General features: G+C 38.1%; 1 long non-coding RNA gene across 1 annotated transcript in view; it reads left to right on the top strand.

Annotated features, from left to right (window-relative positions):
* The window catches only part of LOC118544252 (uncharacterized), a 170,524-nt gene that overhangs the window by 136,541 nt on the left and 10,138 nt on the right, over positions 1–23,845 (top strand). Inside the window, exon 3 of the long non-coding RNA XR_013450203.1 lies at positions 20,765–20,846. This is a non-coding gene — a long non-coding RNA (uncharacterized LOC118544252). The remainder of the gene's footprint in view (positions 1–20,764; positions 20,847–23,845) is intronic.

Raw genomic sequence — 23,845 nt, 5'->3', positions numbered from 1 at the left:
AACTGGCATTAGTTTAAATGATTGTCTGATCTAGTGATGCAGTGAGTCAATGGTTTCACAGAAAGGTTGAGTATTAAAGACATTTAAGCTCCATTTCCATTTCCTAGTGACTATCATCGCGAGGTCAGTTTGATACACCTCAGAAAGATGACTCTAATATACAAAGTGTAATTTGAAAACTAATTCCTAGTGCTGCCTAAGCATATTTGGCCACACATTCAAAACTTCTCTAGTTGTCTAAAGAAGCGGTTCCCCATCAGAGATCTGCATACTCCCCATTGTCAATTAAGATAGATTTAGGACTGGGGCAGGAAGGAGTGATGGGTAGGAGGGATGATGTCATTAACTTTTCTTTCTATTGGGCTATGGAGACTTTTTAAATACTTAAAAAAAAATATTTTCTGCTTTTGCCCGCATTCTAAAAGCTGAGTTTGATATTACTGATTAGCGATTAGACAAAGTATGTTATCGCCATTCTTGAAATACAATCCTCAAAACCTTGGGCTTTGTGGCATAGGAATTACATGTAGTAAAAGACAAAAATATGGGGAACTCCTGATCCAAAATAAAACATCCTATCTTGAAACTTTGACTCAGTCTCTCACCTACAGCTCTGACCACTGTGCCTTAGGCAATCCACTTTGGCCCCAGCGTGTCTCCCCAGCAAATCATTTGATTTCTCTTCTCTCTTGGCTAGTAAGGTTGTAAGGGGCTCCAGCCAGCGGAAAGAGCCCATGACCCATCCTGCCAGTTTGTGAAACCAGATCCAGCCTGGTTTCTCTGTTAGGAAACAGATGGCATACTTCAAGGGTAATTAAAGAAAGTTTAATCAAAACTTTCACAAAGCGAGAGGCGAGGTTAAGGGAAACAAGGAGGGGCTGCAAAGTACTCAGGGACCAGCCTAGGCCTGAAAGGGCAAGGAGGAGCAGGTCACTACAACCCAGCTGGAATGCGGCACGTGGAGATGGGCCGCCCAACAGGAGCTAAGTGGACATATGCAGCCACTGCTAACCCATGGGTAGCAGAGAAGGAGCCTTGGGTTCCTCCTGTACCCCCTGCTATCTGCTGTTGATGCCTCCCACAGGCTGAATTCAACTGGAACTCAGCTGGAAGTGAGCGCAGGGTTGCTGGGATGCCCTTTGTAGAGTTCAGCTCCAGGAGCACAGAGGAGGTCATCGATATATGGAGCAGGTGGGGCAAATGGAAAACAAGGGGTACCATCCTCAGCCTCAGTGTAGCACAGCAAAAATAAAACCACAGTGCATGGACTGTTCTGTGGAACAAAAGTACATTCAAGTCTAGGGTTCACCAGTGATTAACTATGTGACTCTGAGCAAGTCACTTAATGGCTCCAACTTCCTTTCTATTTTGTATGTAAAATTGTTAACAACCTACTTTGTGTGGTTGTGATTATTAAATGGGACAGGTCTATGTAAATGTTAGTAGTGCTGACTGTATTTTATCAAGGGCTCTACAGGATTGAATAGTATCCCTCAAAAGTTTATGCCACTACTATGGTCTAAATGTTTGCGTCCCCTCCCACCCAAGTTCATCCTAACCCACCAAGGCGAAGATATTAAGAGGTGGGGCCTTTGGGAGGTGATTACATCACAAGGATGGAGCTCTCATGAATAGAATTAGTGCTCTTAGAGAAGAGATCCCACAAAGCTGCTCGCCCCCTCCATCGGGTGAGGATATGGCGAGAAGTCTGCAGCCCGCAAGAAGGCTCTTACCTGACCATGCTTGCACCCTGATCTTGGACTTTCAGCCTCCAGAAATGTAAAAGAAAAATTTCCATTGTGTATAACATTGTATACCCAGTCTGTGGTATTGGGTTATAGCAGTTGGAACGGACTAAGACAGTGACCTTATTTGGCAATGGAGTCTTTTCAGAAGTAATTAGTGATGTTAAGGTGAGATCATACTGGGTCAGTTTGGACCCTACACCCAGTGACTGGTGTCATCATAAGAAGGCCATGCAAAGACACATTGAGAGACATAGGGGGAAATCCATGTGAAGATGGACACAGATTGGAATGATGTGTCTACAAGCTGAGGAATGCCAAGAAAAGCTAGCACCTGCCTGAAGTTAGGAGAGAGGAAAGGGAGGAATCTTCCCAAAGAGCTTCAGAGGGAGTGGACCCTGCTGATACCTTGATTTCAGATTTCAGGCCTCCAAAACTGTGAAAGAATACACTTCTGTTGTTTTAAGCCCCCCAGTGTGTGGTACTTTGTTACAGCAGCCCTTGAAAACTGATACACGCACTTTTTTTTTTTAAACCTCAGAAAGCAAGAAAAGTCATGTGTCTAATAGATCACATCTTACGATGGCTGTCAGCCAGGCACATCCAATATACATCCCCAAGATGCCAACATTGAACTTGGCAGAGTGGTGTCAGTAATTTTGATGAGACATTCATGGGCCAGGTTTTAAAATCGTAGGAAAGAAAGTATGTGGGAAAGGCAGGAGAAAAGGTAAATGTGACAAGTTCAGAACATCCCCAGAGCTGGAGTCAAAATTAGCCTTAACTCTAAATGATTGCTTGCATTAGGTGCTGAGCACCAATGAAACTTAGTTCTCTCATGCATTCTACAAACAGATACCTTCTATTACTAATGCTCTTGGTTGCACTGAGGACCATCTTGTATAGTAAAACACCAAGTTGTGAGTCTTAGTCCCAAAGTGATTTGAGGAGGTGTAACCTTAACACCTTAACATGACGAAGGTTTAGGAAGAGTTGCAAGAATTTATTTCAATTGAATTTTATTTTAAATATGCATAGTCATGCTGTATGATCAGAATCCATTTCTGAATAAGTCTGAAAAAGTTATCTCAGTACATATGGAATAAAAATTTTAAGCAGTGAATATACTGTCTTGTGGCTTAATTGGCAGTGGTTTATTTATTTATTTTGGTAGCACATAGGATGATTTCCCTTACAGCTGTCTGTGTCTAAGATTCAATGCTATAACATTATTAGTACTCTAGCTCAAATGATTCAGATATATTTGTTTTTTTAATTGTGCTAAAATATACATAACATAAAATGTACCATCTCAATCATTTTTTAAAGAGTTTATTTTTGTTTATTTATTTGAGAAAGAGAGACAGAGACACGAAGGAAGGGGGAGAGGGAGAGAGAGAAACAGACTCCCTGCTGAGCAGGACCCTGGGATCATGAACTGAGCCGAAGGCAGATGCTTAACCGATTGGCCCACTCGGGCACCCTCCATCTTAATCATTTTTAAGTGTACAGGTCCATGGTATTAAATGCTTTCATAATGTGCACCCATCACCACCATCCATCTCCAGAACTCTTTTTATCTTGTGAGACTGAAACTCTATACCCATTTTAGCAAGTGATCCCCACCCCATCCCCCTCCTCAGCCCCTGGCAACCACAATTCTCCTTTGTGTCTCTATGATTTTGACTATTCTAAGTACCCCTTAGAAATGGATTCAAACAGCATTTGTCTTTTGTGACTGGCTTCGTTTTCCTACAAAAATTCACTCTGGCAGGTTGAATTTTAAAAAGTCATATTTCAAAAGTTCAAGAATCAAACCTCTCTCCTTAATGTAGTCTTGTGAAAAGTTTCCTTGAAAAATGGTATTGGTTGAACAATGGTTTCAAAGGCCAAGGTTATACCTGACGCAACATAAGCCAAGAGTGTCTTTTGGATAATTATTCTCTAGCACTGTCATTTCGGTAAGGGAAGTGTCAGATTCTGAATAATATTTTCTGAATGCACCCCATTAGATTGTAATGCCTCCAGTGAACGGAGCTCAACAGGGCCATTTGCAAACTTATTGGCAGTATTTCCTTTACTGTATCTTTCCTTTTGTATATAAAGAAACGGTTATAAGGACATGCCTATGAGGTAAGTGGAATGGAGATACACACATATTAGTCTGCTTTATCGCTTTAAAGAAAGTATAAAATCTCAGAAAATCACTGTGTGCACATTTTCTGCATTTCAAACCCATACGTTAGTCTCATAACATTGACGAGGTAATATAAATTGTTTATGACATAGTTAAATGCAAGATGGCATATATTTAAGAAAATATGTATTAATAATTTTTAAAACTTACCTCATTAAGTAGAAACTCTTTTCCTTCTCACATAGTGTAAAATTACAGAATTTTAAAGCTAGAGGGAACCTTAGATTGTCAAGTTCGTAGTGTGTTTTAGGGCCTAACCTAATAGTTTGGATCTCAAACTGTTTATTTTTATTTTTGACATTTTGTGAACTCTAAAAAGAAACAGTACTCCTGTCTATGTTACTTATCTTTTTTCTCATAGTGCATGGTATCCAATCAGTGATTTTTTTTTTTTTTTTTTTTTGAGAAGGAGAGAGAGCAGAGGAGAGGGGTAGAGGGAGAGAGAGAGAGAATCTTAAGCAGGCTCCACATCCAGCGTGGAGCCCGACATGGGGCTCATTCTCACAACCCTGAGAACATGACCTGAGAAGAAGAGTCAGATGCTTAACCAACTGAGCCACCCCAATCAATGATTTTTGAGTCAGCAATCTCAAGTCAAATATCTACAGCAGCCAGGGAGGTGACAGCATGAATACTGTCTAGGTGATGTGAGGGGGATTCTGAAGAGTGCACGCCTTCCTCAAAGGGGTGGAGGCCAGACTTCAGCACCAGGTGATTGGGGGAGGGTGTGCTAAATCAGTCCCATTCTGGCTGCTTCTTTTTTTTTCAAGAGAAGTCAGAAATCTAGGTCTTTAATGTGAACTCCTACAACTGAAAATGAGAATTAATTAAATATTTTGAAACTCTATATGGGATAAGCAAATTATATATTTAGGCCACTTGTTTTCAATTTCTGCTCTTGTTATTTATACCCTGAAATGTGCAGTTTCTTTTGAAATAGTAGTCAGGTCCTTTATACAGACTGACTACAGGCAGATGGGTTTGTACCAGGTAAATTGACTGTGGTAAACGTTCTTGTGATGGTTTGGAAACCCCAGAAGTGTGAACAGAAATAGAAGCATGGCAGCTTATACTTACTAGCTTAAGCAACAGGCATATGAAACAGTTTTCCTTCCTTTGCTGCTTGTGCACAGGTTTATATTTCTGCTGCCCAATTGTAGAGACAAAATAATACTCATTTTTCAGTTGTTAATACGGAAATCTGCAACATAGTGAGTTATGTGATTTCCATTTAATAAGTGGTTATTCTACATCTGCCCTGCAAAAGGTACCGTAACTGGCTTCTAGAGATGGAGTTATGAGTAAGACATGCTTCTTCTCTCAATCTGTTCAAGATCGTCTGTGTGGCTAATATATCCCCTCATGGATTCTTCTCTTGGACATACTTCTTTCTTACTCCTAATCACTTACTGTCTGGCGCTTATGTCATAATGACGGTAACTTGCATTTTTTGTGTAGATGCTGACGTGTGTGTGTGTGTGTGTGTGTGTGTGTAGATGCTGCCTTAAGCATTGTGTGTCATTATTGTAGGCATTCTTCACAACAACCCTAAGCAGTAAGGTTTCTGCTTTCTAATAGTGGTGTGCACCATTCCCATTTCACAGATCAGGAACCTGGGGCATGAAAGTAAATAATTACCCCCTGGATGTATAGGTTTCTTCCCAGAACCATCTGATTCCACTGCCTTTGCTCTTCCTAATCTCCATGCACACTGTCTACCTGCCAGGGGAAGACTGGTATGCTAGTTTAGTTTATCAATACCTCCTTTCCCCGGACTTATAGAACACCTGGAATAATGTGGGCATTTTGCACTAAAACTAATGGAAAGAATCATGATTTATTCCTTCTCATTCAAAGAGAGATTTTAAATTCCTACAGTTAAAAACTCTAGAAAAACTGCCTGCATGGAACTTAAAAAAATATTTACCTCGTTGATAGCATATGACCCGAAGTCTAAGAAAAGAGTCTATCTTATAGAACTCATTACTGTTGGAGAAAGATTAAAAATGTGATTAATATTAATGAAAATTTGGAAAATCCTGAATAATGGCTGTCAAGGAATCCCACTTCATGTCACTGCCACTCACTCTGAGTTCACCAAACAGAGTGAGGCCTTGATATCGATGGATTGACAAATAACCAGATCATTCTACTGGCATTTTTTTTTTTTAAATATGATTTTGTTTGATGTTAAGGATTATCATTATGTATGTGGACAGGGGACCCATCATGTTAGTTTCTAGTTCAATAAATGGCACTATCGTTCTCTAAGACTACAAATCAGATGCCTACTTGTATTCTGAATAGCTTTCTCCCCTTTACCGCTCTTTTGCAATTTATCAGTAAATCAGTCAATCCTATCATCTAGAACAACTCTTGAAGCACCTCATTTCTCTCCCTACGACAACATAGGGGTTTGATTAATGTTTGCTGTAATTCACCATTACTGCTGTTGTTATTTTTCAATCACCAAATTAGTCTAACCATTGCAATGACTTTCTAAACATTTTTTTGCATATCAGAGCTCATATCCCACCACCAAAATTATATTTTGCCTTACAGCTAGACAGCCTTTTTAAAATGCAAATCTGATGATGTCATCTTCCTTTTTAAAACACTCACATGGCATAGGTGTCACACTACCTTTTTTTTTTTTTAAATATTTTATTTATTTATTTTACAGAGAGAGTGAGAGCACAAGCTGGGGGAGCAGTAGAAGGAGAGGGAGAAGCAGGCTCCCCGCTGAGCAGGGAGCCCGATGCGGAGCTCGATCCCAGGGTCCAGGGATCATGACCTCAGCCAAAGGCAGACGCTTAACCATCTGAACCACCCAGGTGCCCCAGTGCCACACTATCGTAAATTTCACACCACACTGTCTGCACCCAAGACACACTGACTTACCTTTGGTTTTATGAATGAGGTTTCCTTCGCTACTTCAGGGCCTTTGTACATGCTGATCTCTCAGATTCAAGACTATAAGGTCTCTCAGGAAGGGGACTATTTACAGTCAATATGTATCTACTGCATTAATAAATAATGCTACTTGAAAATATCAGATTCGATAACTAATAAAAAGATATTACAGGTTAATATAATCATAGAAATTATTCAAAAGAGCACATTCTCTTCAACCTGAAGGTTTATGGTTGTCAGGATCTATACCTTGCAAGTACTGTTCTAATGTGCGTATTTTAAATAATGTTTGCATATTTAGGGCCTCCAGGAGAAATGGGGCCTAACTATGAAATACCCGTAGGCAGAATTAACAGTGTCTACAAGGTCTGCTATTTGATTCTCCTTAATCCTGGTAAGAAAGTAGACTAGCATTGTCCATTCAAAAAAAGAATGAATTGTGACTTACGTATCCCCAGGCAAATGAATGCATTATTCACATGTTCACAAGCTCATGTAAAGCAAAGAAAGCCTAATGAAGATTTATATCAGGATCTACTTCCTGACTTTAAAATTTATTATTCCTTGGACTTATCATGCAAGGGAAGTGATGGAAACTCCATCCTCTCAGCTATTAAGACTCCATGAACAACAGATTAGAAAGCACTCTAGGGACCCATCTTTCATGGATTTGGTGGGGTGGCGGTCATGGATTTGATGATACAGTTGGTCATCTATCTTTTCAATTTTTGTAAGAGGGCATAAGAAGAAAATCTGGCCAATGGAAAAGCTTTAATCATTGCTGAGTGTTCTTGTTAAATAAATACAATAAGCTATGGAAGGGGATTAGCATCCTATGTTAACCTTGGTCTTTTACATGAATTGACTTGAAACCTCTGGCTTCCCCAAGCAGATATCTCTCTACCATGAACTCATAAACCCAATATGCATTTTTCTGCAGGGGTGCTTGGCCATGTGCTCTCATCCAGTGCTGAAATCTTCTCTTAGTCATCCTGCCTCTTCAGGGACTAGCAGAGTGCCTGTCACAAAGAAGCCGTTGGACATTTGTTGGTGGCAAGAATGAATGGATAGATGGATGAATGAATGAATGAATGAATGATGGAACTTGGCTTCATTCCTGGGAATTATATTGACTCACCACCAACTTTGAAAAAAGAATCCCAGATTTTGATACTACAGTCAATTCTTTTCACTTGCTTTTTGCACCTCTTTTTTTTTCTGACCCGGATTTCCTGTTGTGTCTGCTTTTCTTTCTCTTTCATGATCTCCCTCTCTCAAAGTTTCCCATCCTGCTCAATTAAAGGTGAATATTGGTGGACTTTATGACATCAAAACTTTATTCTGACTGACAAAATTCATCTGGCTTTCTGTGTTCTACTTTTAAAAACCTTTGACATAGGTTGTATTACTAAGTATTGCCACGTATGTTTTCCAATTTGAAAATCGGTGGAAAGGAGATAACTTTTAATTATCTTTGAACTAGGCAGCTTAACAGTTAAACCTGGTACTCAGAGGCTGTAATACAGAAAATCCATTTTTGGTTTGTTTTTGAAAAGCCAGCCATCCATTCTCTGAGCCAGTAAAAAACCTCTTTTATCTGAAAGTTTCTTTTCAACTTTAGTAATGTATGAAGACTGGGCTCTTCAGAGATGGACCACAAATGGAATTTTAGGGGCTCTAAGATATTTGTGTGAATATTTGTGATAATACATTGCAGTGGTTACCTGTAACAGCAATATAGTTTGTCCTTTCTGAACATGGTAATCGGGATGCTTTCACTTTCTTATAAAATAATTGTTTTAAGTTTATCTCCTTAATATGACATATAAAGCATATTTCAAATATGTCTCCTTAATAATAAATAATATAATTAATAATTAAAATGTTTATATTTAAGATACATAATTTAATAATAAACATGAGTCTAATTTACTCAAAGTCATAGATTTACCTAAAGTCACATGTTGAAGAATAAAACATCAGGTCTTTCTAACCTTAAAGACCACATTACATGCCAAGACCTCTTCTTAAACAGTTTAAAGATGATATTGAAATTTGACATTTAAATTTTGAAAAATTATTTTTATTCCGGATTGTGAATTGGGTGGTTGAGACATTTCATCAGCCTTCAGCTGATTTTAAGAGAAGTTTCAGTGATACCTAATATGATGTTCTCTGAGTTGTGAAACTTCTGTCATATGCATTTGATTTTATAAATTGCTTTCATTTCATTAAGAATGTTTGTCTGGTAAATAGCTACAGATTTGCTGTGAGAAAAACCCAGAAGGACAGATTCCTATACCCACCATTAATGAGCACTGAGAACTCACCACTGGGATGTAGACCCCAGCATTTCTGAGCTACCAAAGCAAGCGCTCCCCTGAAATATTCACTTGGGGCATAGCCCACATGACATCTCTGAAGATGAAGCTGTACTGATTTCTTATTTGGAAAACAGTGTTTGGGGGCTTTTTTTCTCAAGATCAGTCAAAGAGAAGAAAAATGTAGTGCCATCATTTCTTTTCATGTACACAGTAAGTTTGTCTTTTTTTAAATATATTTTTTAAAATTTTATTTTATTATGTTATGTTAATCACCATACATTACATCATTAGTTTTTGATGTAGTGTTCCATGATTCATTGTTTGCGTATAACGCCCAGTGCTCCATTCAATACGTGCCCTCTTTAATAGCCATCAGCAGGCTAACCCATCCCCCCACCCCTCTCCCTTCTAGAACCCTCAGTTTGTTTCTCAGAGCCCATAGTCTCTCATGGTTCGTCTCTCCCTCTGATTTCCCCCCCTTCATTTTCCCCTTCCTACTATCTTCTTTTTTCTTTTTTTTTTTAAACATATATTGTATTATTTGTTTCAGAGGTACAGGTCTGTGATTCAGCAGTCTTACACAATTCACAGTGCTCACCATAGCACATACCCTCCCCAATGTCTATTACCCAGCCACCTCATCCCTCCCACCCCCCACCACTCCAGCAACCCTCAGTTTGTTTCCTGAGATTAAGAATTCCTCATGTCAGTGAGATCATATGATACATGTCTTTCTCTGATTGACTTATTTCGCTTAGCATAATATCCTCTAGTTCCATCCACATCGTTGCAAATGGCAAGATTTTTTTTTTGATGGCTACATAATATTCCATTGTGTATATATATACCACATCATTTTTATCCATTCATCTGTTGATGGACATCTTGGCTCTTTCCATAGTTTGGCTACTGTGGACATTGCTGCTATAAACATTGGGGTGCATGTACCCCTTTGGATCACTACATTTGTATCTTTGGGGTAAATACCCAGTAGTGCAATTGCTGGGTCGTAGGGTAGCTCTATTTTCAACTTTTTGAGGAAGCTCCATACTGTTTTCCAGAGTGGCTGCTCCAGCTTGCATTCCCACCAACAGTGTAGGAGGGTTCCCCTTTCTCCGCATCCTTGCCAACATCTGTCGTTCCCTGACTTGTTAATTTTAGCCATTCTGACTGGTGTGAGGTGGTATCTCATTGAGGTTTTGATTTGGATTTCCCTGATGCTGAGCAGTGTCGAGCACTTTTTCATGTGTCTGTTGGCCATTTGGATGTCTTCTTTGGAAATATGTCTGTTCATGTCTTCTGCCCATTTCTTGATTGGATCATTTGTTCTTTGGGTATTGAGTTTGATAAGTTCTTTATAGATTTTGGATACTAACCCTTTACCTGACATGTCATTTACAAACATCTTCTCCCATTCTGTTGGTTGTCTTTTGGTTTTGTTGACTGTTTCCTTTGCTGTGCAAAATCTTTTTATCTTGATGAAGTCCCAATAGTTCATTTTGCCCTTGCTTCCTTGTGCCTTTGGCGATGTTTCTAGGAAGAAGTTGCTGCAGCTGAGGTCGAAGAGGTTGCTGCCTGTGTTCTTCTCTAGGATTTTGATGGACTCCTGTCTCACATTTAGGTCTTTCAACCATTTTGAGTCTATTTTTGTGTGTGGTGTAAGGAAATGGTCCAGTTTCATTCTTCTGCATGTGGCGATCCAATTTTCCCAACACCATTTGTTGAAGAGACTGTCTTTTTTCCACTTGACATTCTTTCCTGTTTTGTCGAAGATGAGTTGACCATAGAGTTGAGCATCCATTTCTGGGCTCTCTATTCTGTTCCATTAATCTATGTGTCTGTTTTTGTGCCGTACCATACTGTCTTGATGATGACAGCTTTGTAATAGAGCTTGAAGTCCAGAATTGTGATGCCACCAGCTTTGCTTTTCTTTTTCAACATTCCTCTGGCTATTCGGGGTCTTTTCTGGTTCCATACAAATTTTAGGATTATTTGTTCCATTTCTTTGAAAAAAGTGGATGGTATTTTGATAGGGATTGCATTAAATGTGTAGATTGCTCTAGGTAGCATTGATATCTTCACAATATTTGTTCTTCCAATCCATGAGCATGGAACATTTTTCCATTTCTTTGTGTCTTCCTCAATTTCTTTCATGAGTATTTTATAGTTTTCTGAGTACAGATTCTTTGCCTCTTTGGTTAGATTTAGTCCTAGGTATCTTATGGTTTTGGGTACAATTGTAAATGGGATCGACTCCTTAATTTCTCTTTCTTCTGTCTTGTTGTTGGTGTATAGGAATGCCACTGACTTCTGTGCATTGATTTTATATCCTGCCACTTTACTGAATTCCTGTAGGAGTTCTAGCAGTTTTCGGGTGGAGTCTTTTGGGTTTTCCACATAAAGTATCATATCATCTGCAAAGAGTGAGAGTTTGACTTCTTCTCTCATTCATCTATTCTCCTCTGGACAAAATGACAAGATGGAAAAAATCACCTCAAAAAAAGAACAAGAGGCAGTACCGACTGCCAGGGACCTAATCAATATGGACATTAGTAAGATGTAGGAACTAGAGTTCAGAATGACGATTATAAAGATACTAGCTGGGCTTGAAAAAAACATGGAAGATACTAGAGAAACCCTTTCTGGAGAAATAAAAGAACTAAAATCTAACCAAGTTGAAATCAAAAAGGTTATTAATGAGGTGCAATCAAAAATGGAGGCTCTAACTGCTAGGATAAATGAGGCAGAAGAGAGAATCAGTGAGATAGAAGACTAAATGATGGAAAACAAAGAATCTGAGGAAAAGAGAGATAAACAACTACTGGATCACAAGGGCAGAATTTGAGAGGTAAGTGATACCGTAAGAAGAAACAATATTAGAATAGTTGGGATCCCAGAAGAAGAAGAAAGAGAGAGAGGGGCAGAAGGTATATTGGAGCAAATTATAGCAGAGAACTTCCCTAATTTGGGGAAGGAAACAGGCATCAAAATCCAGGTGGCACAGAGAACCCCCCTCAAAATCAATAAAAATAGGTCAACACCCTGACATCTAATAGTAAAACTTACGAGTCTCAGAGACAAAGAGAAAATCCTGGAAGCAGCTCGGGGCAAGAGGTCTGTAACCTACAATGGTAGAAACATTAGATTGGCAATAGACCTATCCACAGAGACCTGGCAGGCCAGAAAGGACTGGCAGGATATATTCAGAGCACTAAATGAGAAAAATATGCAACCAAGAATACTCTATCCAGCTAGGCTTCATTGAAAATAGAAGGAGAGATAAAAAGCTTCCAGGACAAACAAAAACTAAAGGAATCTGCAAACATGAAACCAGCCCTACAAGAAATCTTGAAAGGGGTCCTCTAAGCAAAGAGAGAGCCTAAAAGTAACATAGACCAGAAAGGAACATGGACAATATACAGTAACAGTCACCTTACAGGCAATACAATGGCACTAAATTCATATCTTTCAATAGTTACCCTGAATGTAAATGGGCTAAATGTCCCAGTCAAAAGACACAGGGTATCAGACTGGATAAAAAAACAAGACCAACCAATATGCTGTCTGCAAGAGACTCATTTTATACGCAAAGACACCTCCAGATTGAAAGTGAGATGGTGGAAAACCATTTACCATGGTAATAGACACCAAAAGAAAGCTGGGGTGGCAATCCTTATATCAGACAAATTAGATTTTAAACCAAAGACTGTAATAAGAGATGAGGAAGGACACTATATCCTACTTAAAGGGTCTATCCAACAAGAAGATCTAACAATTGTAAATATCTATGCCCCTAACATGGGAGCAGCCAATTATATAAGCCAATTAATAACAAAATCAAAGAAACACATCGACAACAATACAATAATAGTAGGGGACTTTAACACCCCCCCTCACTGAAATGGACAGATCATCTAAGCAAAAGATCAACAAGGAAATAAAGGCTTTAAATGACACACTGGACCAGATGGACTTCACAGATATATTCAGAACATTCCATCCCAAAGCAACAGAATACACATTCTTCTCTAGTGCCTATGGAACATTCTCCAGAATAGATCACATCCTAGGTCACAAATCAGATCTCAACCAGTACCAAAAGATTGGGATCATTCCCTGCCTATTTTCAGACCACAATGCTTTGAAACTAGAACTCAATCACAAGAGGAAAGTCGGAAAGAACTCAAATACATGGAGGCTAAAGAGCATCTTACTAAAGAATGAATGGGCCAACCAGGAAATTAAAGAATTAAAAAAATTCATGGAAACAAATGAAAATGAAAACACAACTATTCAAAATCTTTGGGATGCAGCAAAGGCGGTCCTAAGAGGAAAGTATATAGCAATACAAGCCTTTCTCAAGAAACAAGAAAGGTCTCAAATACACAACCTACCCTACACCTAAAGGAGCTGGAGAATAACAGCAAATAAAACTTAAACCCAGCAGGAGAAGAGAAATAATAAAGATCAGAGCAGAAATCAATGAAATAGAAACCAAAAGAACAGTAGAACAGATCAACAAAACTAGGAGCTGGTTCTTTGAAAGAATTAATAAGATTGATAAACCCCAGGCCACACTTATCAAAAAGAAAAGAGAAAGGACCCAAATAAATAAAATCATGAATGAAAGAGGAGAGATCACAACCAACACCAAAGAAATACAAACAATTATAGGAACATATTATGAGCAACTATATGCCAGCAAATTAGATAATCTGGAAGAAATGGATGCAATCCTAGAGATGTATAAAATACCAAAACTGAACCAGGAAGAAATAGAAAACCTGAACAGACCCATAACCACTGAGGAAATTGAAGCAGTAATCAAAAATCTCCCAAAAAACAAAAGCCCAGGGCCAGATGGCTTCCCAGGGGAATTCTACCAAACATTTAAAGAAGAATTAATACCTATTTTTCTGAAACTGTTCCAAAAAATAGAAATGGAAGGAAAACTTCCAAACTCATTTTATGAGGCCAGCATTACCTTGATCCCAAAACCAGGCAAAGACCCCATCAAAAAGAATTACAGACCAATATCCCTGATGAACATGGATGCAAAAATTCTCACCAAAATAGTAGCCAATAGGATCCAACAGTACATTAAAAGGATTATTCACCATGACCAAGTGGGATTTATCCCTGGGCTGCAAGGTTGGTTCAACATCCGCAAATCAATCAATGTGATACAATACATTAATAAAAGAACAAGAACCATATGATCCTCTCAATAGATGCAGAAAAAGCATTTGACAAATACAGCATCCTTTCTTGATTAAAACTCTTCAGAGTGTAGGGATAGAGGGTACATATCTCAATATCATAAAAGCCATCTATGAAAAACGAACAGCGAATATCATTCTCAATGGGGAAAAACTGAGAGCTTCCCACCTAAAGTCAGGAACATGCCAGGGATGTCCACTATCACCACTGCTATTCAACATAGTACTAGAAGTCCTAGCCACAGCAATCAGACAACAAAAAGAAATAAAAGGCATCTGAATCGGCAAAGAAAAAGTCAAACTCTCAGTCTTTTTTTTTTTTTAAAGATTTTATTTATTTATTTGAGAGGGAGGGAGGAGCAGAGGTGGAGAGAGAATCTCAAGCAGACTCTGCACTGAGCACAGAGCCTGACACGGGGCTTGATCCCCCAATCCTGACATCAGGGTCTGAGCTGAAATCAGATGCTTAATGGACAGAGCCACTCAGGTGCCCCAGTTTTGTTTTGTTTTTTTAATTTGCTAGGCCTTTGTGTATGAAGCTTTCCCTTTTCAGCACTTGCGCGCCGAATTAGAAACAAATGGAGCAGACACCTACCTATGAGTGTCATTTTGTAATTTCGGATACCCTCAGAGGAAACTGCTTTTGCCCGGAATCTCTCTGCAGCTTCTTCACCTACTTGTAATATCTGAAGGTCTTTAACAGGTAACTAAGCCTGTCTCTCCACAATTGGCAATAAAACAAAAATACCCAATGAGAGAGAAAGATACTGACTTGAATGTCTGTTAGACGTACAAGGTTGGTATCAGATCTCTGGCACAAGTTTTGACTGGGGTTTAGGAAGGAGATGGCCCTTTTGGTGCTTTAGTGCATCACTGAATGAAACTTGATGTGGTGCCATCCTACCCAGGGAGAGGCATGATGGGAAGGGAGCAGGTGCACCCACCCCACTGCACCGTACACTCTGTGCCAAACGAAACAGTACCTTCCTCCTCCAGTGTGGTTTGCTCTCCCTGACTCCTGCCTTTGCTTATGCCTTCCTGTTAAAGTTTTACTCATCTTTCAAATCCACCTTCTCCCTCACAAGTTTTCCCCCAAGTTCTCCTTGAAAACTAACTTAATTTGTTTTTACATTTCTTAGAATACTTACCATTTAAGGTATTTTATTTTAGTCATTTCTTAGTGTGATTGTTTTATTTTTCTTGGTTAGGTTGTCATACCCTTGGTAAAAGGATTGTGCCTCATTTGTTCATTTATTTTTTTAATCTGACATAATATGGAGTTCTGCGTACTTCTTTCAATAGGCTCTCAAATTTTATTACTTTTAATTGGCTCTTCCTGTTAAAGCAAACATATTAACTTCCCTGGATGCATTGAGGACATTTTAAGAAGTCTTTGATCATTATTAAGGTTCAAGTAGACACTGAAATCAGGTGGCTTTGAATCCTGGTTTGATGATATATCAAAAAATGATATCTGAACAATCTGAACAGACTTAACTAAAGATACACTGAGAATGTAGATGTCTTTATAGTTCTAATGGATATTTCTTTTACAATGTCAAGGAAAATATTGGCAAAAGAAAGCCTAATTTATGTTTTATGATAGCTGCAAATATGTACCTTAAATTTCACTTGGAACCAGTTGAGATTTTCAATATTATATTTCTAATCAACTTACTCAACACCCAATCAATTCAACACTAAGTGTCTTTGCAGAGGGCTCTGGACTTTTGTAGAGGGTACATTCTGGGGACCTTGGATAATTTGCCAATTTTTATAATTTCCTATAAACTGCATGGTAGTAAATCTAAATGCTATCAGCTAGTTTATTATGAAGAGTGGATAGGACACAAAGATGTTGAGCACGGTCACCATTTAGTTCTGTGGGATCATTCATTGCCTAAGTGAACCACTGACACATCATCTTTTGGACCCCATCAAAATAGCATATTATTATGGGTCATAGTCTCTTGAGATAATTCATAGATAAATAACAAATTTTAAATTCATGGATACCCAAGGTTTACCATTTTAGCCTGTACTATGCACAAGGTATTGTGAAATGGGACCCCAGGTCATAGAAAGCTGAGTATAACACCAACTTTCTCCTGAGCACAAATAGCATAGGTTAAAACATAGTGTGAGGAAGGTGCTCTGAGGAAAAACAGTTCCCTTTATCTGGAAATACAGTGGAAGTCTTCATGAAAAAGAAAGAATTTGTGTGGGGTCATCAAGGAGGGGCAGAGAATAAAATTGTGGGTCAGTAGTTAATCTAAGATGGAGGGAAGAGTTGAGAAGGAAAATCAGGTTTGGGTACTTTTCCGACGCCTGTGGTGAGTTTTGCCCCGAGCCCTATCATTCTAAGTCAACCGACTTTGTAAGTCTCATTCTTTTCTGAGTTCAGTGTCTCCAGAAGCCCTCTGGGAATTTGTTTGAACTCCCTGCTTAATCCATGTAGCTATGAGACAATATCTTTTCAAGGCATTTCACCCCCAAATGCATACTGCTATGGGAACATTGATGTCATGTCATTCTGAGACTCCCCTGGTCTTTCCTTACTGAGTTTAGAATTGCTTAGTGCTCCTATTCATATTGCAATACATTACACATCTATATGTATCAGTGGTTAACCTCAAGTTATTTATTTTGAAAGGGGGTTTTCAGTAAGTAACACCAATAAGAAAATAATAATACAAGTTTAAATAATAATTGACTTTAAAAAACACTTACTGAGCCTCCAGGACCAGGAGAACTATAACATGAGCCCCAAGGCCGGGGTTGGAGGGGTAGAGGAGGGACATTGCTTTTGGGCTCTGGCCTTTTTAAAAAAACAAAACAAAATAAAACCCCACTTTATTGAGGTATGATTGACATGTAAAAAGCTGTCCATATTTAATGTATAAAACTCGATGAATTGGGGGATGAGTATATACCAGTGAAACCATCACTACCGTCAAGGCTGTAAACATATTCATCACCTCCCCAAGTTTTCTCCCACGCCTATTATTACTATTATTATTATTATATTGTGATAAAAACACTTAAGATCTACCTACTTAGCAAATCTTAAGTATGCAATACAGTATTGTATTTTATATAATATATAATTGTATTTTTATACTATATTTTTATAATTATATTTTATAGTTTATTAATTACATAAGATATTTGTATAATTCTATACAATGCATATTATATAACAGTATTTTACATGTTTATATTGAATTGTTTTGATCTTTTTCTTTTCAGCTTTAAGAGGGCTACATTTCATGAAGCCTTCAATTATATATATTTTATTATTTTTAAAAAGATTTTATTTACTTATTTGTCAGAGAGAGAAAGAGCACACAAGCAGGGAAAGAGGCAGGCAGGAGAATCAGGCTCCTAGCTGAGCAAGGAGCCCAATGAGGGACTCAATCCCAGGATCCTGGGATCATGACCTGAGCAGAAGGCAGACGCTTAACAGACTGAGCCACCCAGATGTCCCAGATTATACATATTTTAATTAGGAAAAAATGTTTTAGCTTGAACCCAAAATGATTCTGTTTTTATCATTCATTTCTATGGAATCTACAAGAAGAGAAATAAAGAATAAGCAAAAACTTTGTTTTTTTTTTAAGATTTTATTTATCATTTATTTGAGAGAGAGATAAAGAGAGCAGGGGGAAGAGCAGAGGGAAAGGGACAAGCAGACCCCCCACTGAGCACAGAGCAAAACACAGGGCTGATCCAGCGACCCTGAGATCATGACCTGAGCGGAAACCAAGAGTCAGGTGCTTTAACTGACTGAGCCGCCCAGGCACCCCAAAGCAAAAACTTTTAAAAACTTGTCAATATAATTTTGTTAAAAAAAGGAAAGTATATTAACCTCTGGTAAGCCACTTTACAGTTTTGGAAAATTAAAAATATAATTTCAATATGAGATCATAATACCACATTCACTTAAGATACCAGATATATTTAAAACTAATTTTTAACATTGATTTCAGTGGCTCAAATGTTTTCTCAGCTATCTTGCCATTTTGGTTTTGGATAATATAGGTTTATTTAAGGAACAGGAAGTGAGAGAGTTTAAAGGAGTGGGGCCATTTTAAACATATGATTGGGTCTCTGCCTCAACCACGCACCAGCCGACTTGCGTCCACTCCTCCTCTGCAGGTTACGCTCAGTATCCATTCTCCAGTAGGTTGACTTTGTGCACTGCCATGTTCCAGGAGTTGAGATCATGAGACAATGCTGAAGGCTCTGGAGTGATGATTTCCTCCACAGAACAACCAAAAGACAAAGTGGTAAATTCAGGTTGTAATAGGAAGGAGCTCATTCCTTCTGTCTGTGTTTATTTTCCTTTAATGGCCTATAGTTAAGGGAGTGGTGGCTCTTCACCGTAATTCCTACTCTGCCTGACTCCAGATTGTTCTTGGCACCAGCTGTAGGCGTGGGTATTGTGTCGCTAAGAATCCAATAGGCTCTGAAGTGTGACCTGCTACTGAATAAGTGTAGCTTAGCTCTCTCGTGGGGAGCTGGGATCAGCATGCATAAAGCTGTACTCAGCACGTCAGTCCATTTATAGAGAATTATGGTTATTTGTGGTTAGTCTACTTAAGCCCAAACTCAAAACATTTTCTCTTTCAATTCTGGGTCTGTAATTAGAAAGCAAACTTCAGCTAGATTTTTACCTTCTTCTAACAATTATTTATTGTTAAGAATATTCCAATTTACTTTCTATTTTTCCTTCAGTTATTATGGGGGAAATAGAGGTTTTACATATTTAACATTACATATTTGAGACCTTTTACTTTTCAATAAGGAAAATAATTTAAGAACCTACAAAGTTAGGCAACATTAAGTAGGTTCTATGTTTTAAACTGTGTTAATAACATATAATGTATGCCACCATTTAAAAGAAATTTTCAGTGAATGCTAGTAAAAATTGGTTTTGCCTAAATTCTTTCTCTGGTTTACTTACAACAGAAGTAAAATCTCATATAGAAACCATATTGACATTTCAAAGCTTCTTCATCCGTGTTATTTACACTTTTTGGTTTATTGAATTTTATTAAAACTAATCTTTTGATCTTTTGTTTAGCATCTTACAGTTATTGGGCTGAAAAATATGTAACCTTCACATTCCATAATTAGCTGTTAGGAGATTTTGATACCCAGTGGAGCAGAGTGTACCTCTGGAAAAGAGATTTATTAAAGTTTAATGAATGATTTATAACTGCATTTCTTATTGGAAAAAGAAAGTTTTACAGCCCCCAACCTTGGGAACATCATCTTTTACTCAGAGCTAAGGTGATACTTATAAGGAAATCGAAGAATTACAATGAAAATACTGGAGGTTTTTGGAATATTTTCCATCCGTGAATCTTGAAGGCATTACAAATATCAATTATAATTTCAGTGAGTCCTTGTCAGTGTTTTTTTTATTTTTCCAATCAAACCAAGTTGTGTCATCTAAAGAAATCAGATAAAATTAAACTGCTTGTGTTCTGAATTAGTAGAGGGAAAATTATATGAAAAATATGAAAAATAAACAATCATTTTAAGTTATTTATAATTTGTTTTTGAATTCACTTTGTTTTTATAGGGAAAAAAAGTATTTCCAATAGAAATGCAATCAGATAGCTGTGACTATTATGTCACCAAATACACAAACATACTTTATTATTTATGTGGCTAATGCGGTTACCAGATTTAGAAAAAAAAAAAATGAGATACATAGATTTGAGTTTTAGAAAAGTAACAAGCTTTTCAGTATAGTGTGGTAGTTAATTTTATGTGTCAACGTGACTGGATCATGGAATGGTCAGGTATCTGGTTAAACATAATTTCTGGGTATGTCTGTGAGGGGATTTCTGGGAGAGATGATTAGCATTTGAATTGGTAGACTGAGTCAAGTGGATTGACCTCCCCAGTGTGGGAGAGCATCATTCACTCTGTTGAGGGCCTGACTAGAATAGTGCGGTAGAGGAAGGAGGAATCTCTGCTTGATTGTGTGAGCTGGGACAGCGATCTTGCCCTTGGTGCTCTTGGTTCTTGGGCTGTCAGATCTGGACTGGAATCTATACCATCAGCTCTCTGGTTCTCAGGCTTTTGAACGACACCACCTGCTTTCCTGTGTCTCCAGTTTGCAGAGGCCAGATGGTGGGATTCCTCAGCCTCCATAATTGCATGATCCAGTTCCTTTAATAAATCTCTTTATATATCTATTATATACCTCATAAGAAATCTTTCTCTCTATCTCTCTCTCCTATTGGTTCTGTTTCTCTGGAGAACCCTGACTAATACATATCGATCTATGTCTCCAATATTGCATGTGGCATATTTACACTAAAAATATTGCTTGTTTTTTCACAACTTTAGGAAGAAATTTTAATGTGCCTCCATCTAATTGGTCCCCATGGATCATCCAGATTTTCAGGAGATGCACAATGAGGAAAGAAAGGTAAGGTGAAAATATAAACATTCAAGCATTCAAGAATGGTAAATATCCATGAGAACACCCACTGGGTCTTAAGGAACCTGTTCCTGGCTTTCTCTGACCTCTTCAGAGCAAAGATCTTCATCATTCCACGCAGAAGCCAGAAATACTTCTCCCTCTTTAGTGAACTCATTAGAGATGATAGCAAGTAGCATAAAATAAAACAAACAAAGCAAGAAATTCTGCTTTTCAGGTGTCTTCTCTATCCCTGTGTAGTGTAATCTTCAGAGCATTAACTGACATTCTACCATAAAATCACCATAAAATTCACTTTAACTTCGACAATGACGGAGTTAACCAGGAAAATTCTGTTCTTGTGGCAATACCCATTTCCAATCATAAGATTAAAAGCCAAGTCTTTGACAGATGTTAGGGAAGTTACATTATTTGGACTTAAATGATTTCATCCTAATTTCAGTTTCCAGCTGCTGGTTATAGAATCTTTACAAGATTTAGGCACCTCAGCTCATTATAGCTCTGTTCACCCACGATTTCTCCATGTATTATAAATGTTGCATTAATCAGAGGCACAAAGGAAAAAAGTGGATGTCAATTCTGGGAAGGAGCGAGGTACTATGGGTCACTGTTAAATTTAACAACTCAATTTACTGGCAACTATTTTTAAAGCACTTTCTTAACTCTCTCCATTCTTTAAATTAATTTTTAACATGTAGGCATGTTCTAACTCTCATATCTTTTTTTTTCTTTCTGCAAATCTAGTGCATTTTTTTGCTCACCCTTATCTGTTTGATGTTTATATTTAGCTGGTTGTATTAATGGATCAGGGATCTGAAGACAACAGTTGCCAATCTGTTTTTCTTCTATCATAAAAACTGTGAAAGAAAAAAATACTCCAAAGTTGTTTTGTTTTTCTATGTCTGTGAAGTGTGTTTTATCTTTCTGCTATTAGTCCAATTCTTTTTCTAGCATTCTAAGACCTGTCCATATCAATAATTTTAGTCATAGAAATCCCTTGGACCTTTAAGAATTACATAGTTTTTTGAAAATGTGTTGGGCAATCAACTGAAAGCATATCTGAACCTAGTGATATTTGTCATTGTTATTTCCTATATTAAAAGCATAGCCTTTTATTAAGGATCAATATGTATAATAATTTATACTGTCAAAAATTTTATTCCTATATTTTTGATCATGGAACTATTTGGGCAAATGAAATGTTACAATGAAACCCTGACAAGGAACAACTATAAAAGTGGATCCCCTCCAACTGAAGTGCCCTTACTCCTATAGTTCCTCTGTGGTAATTGCTGGGAAGTTTTCAGGAACCTTCTAGAATTCCCTAAACCATGTTTTGAAGTAAAGCGCCCTCTACAAATATTATAGGAAACAAGAACATTTATAAAGCCACAGTGATGGAAGGAAACAAGAAAGGGGAGTTGATTAGTTCATTTGCTCTATTTCCTAAGTGATCTCTCCTATATATTAGATATTTACAGACTGGGTGAAAAGTTCCTACAGTCCTCCAGCTTACTCCAGACACACCTCTCTTAAGGTCATTACACGGTGTTATCACAATGGTTTGCACACCCCTCTATCACAGACTGTGCACTGGGGATGTGCACATGGAAGCACCATATCTGGTCCCAAATGCCCTAGCATATTCTCTGGGACAGGCTGGCATAGACAGTCCTGAAACTATTGAGGGAGGCGCCCAACGTTTCAAGTGGCTAAGGCTCTACCTTGTCTTGAGGTGGGGACCACCACTGCCGTACAAATTCTGCCCATGCACCAGGCTTCTTTGGTATCTTTCCCTCCAAACTGAGCTGCACCTTGAGAGTCAGAGGCAAGGACCTGGTGGCTGTTCCATCTCTGCTCTAATTGATGTTTTAGCCAAATAGAAAGTTAAAGCATTTTCTTATAAGGTAAAGTTATTAATTGTTCCCTACCCTATTTTGTCTTCTCTTCTGCCACAAGTTTCTCACTTTCCTTTGCTAGTGCCGTCCCCACTCCTCCAAAACCAACAAATGGCACAAAGTAACTCTGCTTCTTTCCTCAAATTAAAAAAAAAAAAATGAATTACCTCCATGACTAATTTAAACCAAAGCCTAGGCATCATTCTCTACAACTTCTTCCTTAACAAGATGTACATTTTTTGTCAATTATACTTCTAATAATATAGACTTCAAGTTTGATTAAATCTCACATTTGTTCATGAATTTAGAACTATAAACCTCTTTTATTTAAAACTATCTAGTTGATTTTTGATGACTCATGAGGATTTTCTTGACAAATAACCACAACTTATGGATTCATTCTACTAACATTTTCTTCATCTACTTAATTAACTCACATGCAAACTTCAAACTCTGTTCTCCTGGAAAATGCTTTTGTCCTGCGTTCTCCCATCTCAACACCTCAGTCTGATTTGGACCCTCTGATTTGTTCTCACAAAGCACACGTGTGGGGGTGCCTGGGTGGCTCAGTTGTTAAGCGTCTGCCTTTGGCTCAGGTCATGATCCCAGGGTCCTGGGATCGAGCCCCGCATCGGGCTCCCCGCTCAGCGGGAAGCCTGCTTCTCCCTCTCCCACTCCCCCTGCTTGTGTTCCCTCTCTCGCTGTGTCTCTCTCTGTCAAATAAGTAAATAAAATCTTAAAACAACAACAACAACAAAAAAGCAAAGCACGTGTGCTTACCCTCTTAAGCTGTAAGCCCTTGGAAGTCAAGGCCAACCTCATCTGACATTTTATCCTCAGTACTTGCATAGGACATGGCACATGGCAGGTATTAAAAAAAAAAGAAAAAGTCCTATTATGAAGTATCTGCTGTGTAGGTATACTGAGACACTCATGATTCAGAGATAAGGATTGATGTGTGTCACATAATGGAACGCCAGTACATCTAAACAAATAATTATATATTTAATATGATTTTAAGGACGTAAGTCAAATGTGATAGATTCACAGAGATAAAGGAAAGAAGAAAGCGTTTAACTCTGATAGCAT

This window comes from Halichoerus grypus, chromosome 8 (assembly GCF_964656455.1).
Source record: "Halichoerus grypus chromosome 8, mHalGry1.hap1.1, whole genome shotgun sequence".
Taxonomy (NCBI): domain Eukaryota; kingdom Metazoa; phylum Chordata; class Mammalia; order Carnivora; family Phocidae; genus Halichoerus; species Halichoerus grypus.
Note: the sequence above shows the minus strand (reverse complement) of the source record. Positions and strands in the feature narration are given on the sequence as shown.